At 33.5% G+C, this 4964-nt stretch overlaps 1 long non-coding RNA gene across 1 annotated transcript; it reads right to left on the reverse strand.

The window, feature by feature from the left end:
- Positions 1-1016: 1016 nt before the first annotated feature.
- Positions 1017-2922, reverse strand: LOC139501526 (uncharacterized). Its single transcript, XR_011658594.1, has 2 exons — positions 2512-2922; positions 1017-1966 (listed from the first exon to the last, which is right to left on the reverse strand). It is a non-coding gene; the product is annotated as an uncharacterized lncRNA (long non-coding RNA).
- Positions 2923-4964: the final 2042 nt, after the last annotated feature.

Consider the following 4964-nt stretch of genomic DNA (forward strand, 5'->3'; position numbering starts at 1 on the left):
GGTCTATTCAAAGATGTGTGTGACACGGATGATTGTCGTTATAATTATTATTATTGATTTCTAATAACCTATCAGTGTCACCAAACAGATATACAAAAGAACTGAGTGTATGATACAGAACGAAAAAAATACCTAAAATAAGATTTATATCATTTATATGTGCTAAAGTATAGTATTTTAAAGTATCGGCTATTGTATTATTCTGTTTGAAACTTTTCTGATTGTGAGATTTACTTTAAAAGAGGGACGAAAGATACCAAAGGGACAGTCAAACTCATAAATCTAAAACCAACTGACAACGCCATGGCTAAAAATGAAAAAGACAAACAGAAAAACAATAGTACACATGACACAACATAGAAAACTAAAGAATAAACAACACGAACCCCACCAAAAACTAGGGGTGATCTCAGGTGCTCCGGAAGGGTAAGCAGATCCTGCTCCACATGTGGCACCCGTCGTGTTGCTTATGTGATTACACATCCGGTAAATAGTCTAATTCGGTAGGTCACATTCATGAAAGGGAAGGGGATTGTAGTTACGACGTAAGGAACATATCCGATATCATTTGTGAAACGGTTATTCCATAACGGTCAACCAACTCGTGATGGCGTCCGTAAAGTTTACGACGGGATGATTTCAACTTCACCATTTGGAACTCTTGGTTTAATAGCTTCCTTGTGAGCAGTAACCCTCTATCAAGAAAATCATGATAGGAAATGTGATTTATAAGTAAATAAACATAAAAAATTAAACGCTTGGACCCTATTTTTCAATCCTAGAATATGATCAATTCTATTGGGAACTTATCCTGTGCACCAAAAAAAGAAGGATTCGGAATATATGCTTATGGGATCTGAGAGAAAACTTGAGAATTTTAATGATGTCTTGTATGTATTATCGTAAAATCAAACTTCATTTGTCAATGTGGAAGTAGAAAAAACTTCTTGGTATCCATATTGATAAAAATCTATCATGGTCAATTCACAAAGATAAAGTATGTGAAATATTTTCAAGCGGCGTGAACGATGTCCGGTGTTGATAGACGTCTTAATAATTCCAAAAACTACATTATTTCATTAATTCATGCGTGAGGGGATCGGTTCTGATTGAGGACATCGTGAATGCGTGAGGGGAAGTACAAATTATATCTTTATATTCAAGCTATGAGTGATTGATCATTAAAAAACACATAATAATTATTATGTGTGCTTAGAAAAATTTATGAGATTTAATTATGAAATAAATTGTGGGAACCTAGATTTAATAATATGTTTCACGAAGGATAAAAACAAAAAATGTTGTCAACGATAACTAAAAATACTGCAGAGATGTTGGGGTATCTCATTCGTCTTAATTCGTACTAAAAAAAGTCGAATGCAATGTTGTTTAAAGGAAAACGTCCACTCTGTACTAATGAAAAAAAAAAATAAAAAATCTTTCCCTTTTCCCTACGTCTGAGAGTTTAATATCTAAAGCGCTTTAAAAACTTTATATTATTCCTCAAGGTCATCCATCTGGTCTTTCTCGTGGTCTACTACGTGGTCTTCTTTTCTGACGTCTTCGTTGTCTAATACATGCTCTCGCTACATTGAAGACCTGTTGGTGACCCTCTGCTGTTGTTTTTTATTTGGTCGGGTTGTTGTCTCTTTGACACATTCCCCATTTCCATTCTCAATTTTATCTTCCTTATGGTCTTCCTCGAGATTATCCGTTGGCGTTCATCGATGTTCGTGAATAATAAATTCTCTATATCTGCTTTTTTGGTTTCGAAAATGTCGTGATTTTGGGTGAACAGATTACGTCTAATATATATAGGTGATCTCTGTGACGTATATTTGACGAGAGGACTACTCCCAGAGGGTTTAGTTCGCTTCGATGGCTGGGATAACTTGTATCTCCATGGCTATTTGTAGAGAGTCAATTTTAGTCCTCTTTTCCTTTTTCCTTTGAACAATGGCATTTTCTGAAATTGAACAAACAATTAATAGTTTGATTTCATTGAATCAGTGATCAGTTTACATCTTTTAAAGTATAAGGATAAATCTGTGATTTTAATCAGCATTGATCACATTTATTGAGTCAACAAAAGTCACAAAGCCAAAGATTAAAAAAATATTTGTCCTTCCCCTCACGCATTCACGATGTCCTCAATCAGAACCGATCCCCTCACGCAAGACTTAATGAAAAAATGTAGTTTTTTGAATTATTAAGACGTCTATCAACACCGGACAGCGTACACGCCGCAAAACAAACAACATTCATACCCATTGCCCGAAAAAAAAAATGTGAACTTGTAGGTCTGTAAATAGAACCATTTCAAAATTGAAATGTCACTTTTTTAGGCAATTTCTCGTGGGGCAACTAATTTTGTTAAGAGTTCAACTCTACATACAACAGTGAATGAAACATGTATCTCTTCGTTAAAGTATTCCCCACATCATAGCATTCTCTGATTTTTAATATTTTGATCAGTTGAATAAGAAAATTGAGATTTAGAAATGTACATACCTTTTGAAGCGGTGACAATTACTCCACTCAAGCACAACCGGAAAATCCTCTCACGGTTTTCATTGCAGAACCACATGTTCTGCGTGTGTAGATTACCAGCCGTGTGTAATACGTGATTCAAATTTGAGTTGAAAAGCCTTACTTAATACGTAATAGTTTGGGTTTTTATATGACATTCAATAGGCAGTCTTCTGAATTCCCAATTCATTCCTTGTTTCAAAATTTGAGGCGTTCCTGTTAGTGCCAAGGGTAAACTTGCAATAACCAAGATGCAATTTTTCTATTGGAGTCTTGTCAATAAAATTAAATGGGTCCACATTTTTTCAAAAAGCAATGTTGTATTGTACGCACATTAATATATCTAATATTTAAACATACAACCTTATAATAGTGTTAAACATATTAACGAGATCTTAACGTATAATGGTTCAACGATTTTACGAATTAACCGTCAGAAAGATATGGATGTTTTAAGTTTCAGACACTACACTACAAAATCAATCGTGCATATACTAGTTCATTGATGAGTGTTTATTACAATTTTTAAAAAATCGTTACCAAAACAAAATTACATGTTGGTCATTTGTTTAATGAATGGTATATTCTTTGACAATTTAAATTCGTTTATATTTTATATAGAAAAAAAGTGGCAAACAAAAACAATGGCGGTCTCTCCAAGTATATAGTCTATCAGATTCAAACAAAGAGTTTTAGGAAAAGACGTAAGGAGGTATCACTCAAACTTAGGCGAGTGTAATATTTGAAAAAGACGTCTAGTTAAGGACTTTAATGCACCCACTTAACACACGGCTAACTTCTTTTTTAAATGAAAGAATAATGATTTAATTTTGACTTTTTCCCGGTCGTCACAAAATCGTACGGTGCAGTTTTTGTAAAATTAACGTTTATTTCAGAAATTAGTTGAAAATTATAAAATTACGACATGTTTTTCAAGCAAAAGAAATTAGTCGTACCCTTCTTTTAGACAGAATTATTAAGTGAATTAGATTCTTAAAATAACGAAAAACAATATTTACAACTATAACTCCGCATGCATTTGCATTCCGTCTAAATATTTGACATTTTGTACGAAAATTTTCATAATCCTGACCTTTTCGGATCTACAATTATTTTTTTTTATTAAATGCTTTTGCACTCTATCCGTTTTAGAACACACCAAATCACTCATCAGTTATCGTTTTTTCATTCAAGATCAAGACTTTATCTCAACATATCTTAAAATCATGAATTTCTGTAATTTTATGCTGTTTGGTAAAATCACTATAGTTTCCGGAATCCCTTATCAATTTCGTTATCGTTTTTGTTACTGAATATGTTAGTCGAATTCCGTGTACTTAATAGTCCTATTAGAGTACGATAACTCATATTTAAACGATTCTTTTTCTATATTGAACTTCAGTGTAGCTTAAATAGATATAAAATCGTCCGAAATTAAGATCAAATCAAAGTAAAACATAGTTATTGAATTCTGTAGAATTCACTCATTTCTAAATAAGGAATCGTATCGGAAAATTGTAGAAAATCCTCCGAGTCGTGTCAAATTTTCACAGTCCAGTTCACAATGAAACCCTTCCTATGCTAAAGAGCAAAAACTATCCATTGATTGACACAGATGCATAGTCTGCCATGTATTTACTACATAGAAACTATGTAGTTAAACACTTAAATGAAGATACAGTTGTATTGCCGCAGTGGGAAAATGAAAATATGACTGGTCGATGAATATGAAAAAAATGAAAACATCCCATTTGAAAATACAAAATCTCATAAGAGTTGCTATGAGTATTTCAAAAGTAAGCACAACCTATCATCTTCTGTTTTGTCTTTACAAAGACTTTGTTCTACATGTACCAATTCTACCGACCAGTCTCTTCTCATATATCAACGAGGGCAGTAGATCTACAACTCGTTCTGATTTGTCTGTTTGTATATTTTGCAAATGTATACAGCCTATTAGCAAGTTACACAACTTCATAAGGTATCCTATGAGTAGCAAACTCAAGCTGTATTGAGTGTTAATACATATATCTCCTACAATATATAAAAAAGAAGATGCGGTATGATTGCCAATGAGACAACTATCCACACAAGACCAAAATGACACAAACATTAACAACTATAGGTCACCGTACGGCCTTCAACAATGAGCAAAGCCCATATCGCATAGTCAACTATAAAAGGACCCGATAGTGACAATGTAAAACAATTCAAACGAGAAAACTAACAGCCTTATTTATGTAAAAAAAATTAACGAAAAACAATTATGTGACACATAAACAAACGACAACCACTGAATTACAAGCTCCTGACTTGGGACAGGCACATACATAAATAATGTGGCGGGGTTAAACATGTTAGCGGGATCCCAACCCTCCCCTAACCTGGGACAGTGGTATAACAGTACAACATAAGAACGAACTATAAAAATCAGT

This window comes from Mytilus edulis, chromosome 13, assembly GCF_963676685.1.
Source record: "Mytilus edulis chromosome 13, xbMytEdul2.2, whole genome shotgun sequence".
Classification (NCBI taxonomy): Eukaryota; Metazoa; Mollusca; class Bivalvia; order Mytilida; family Mytilidae; genus Mytilus; species Mytilus edulis.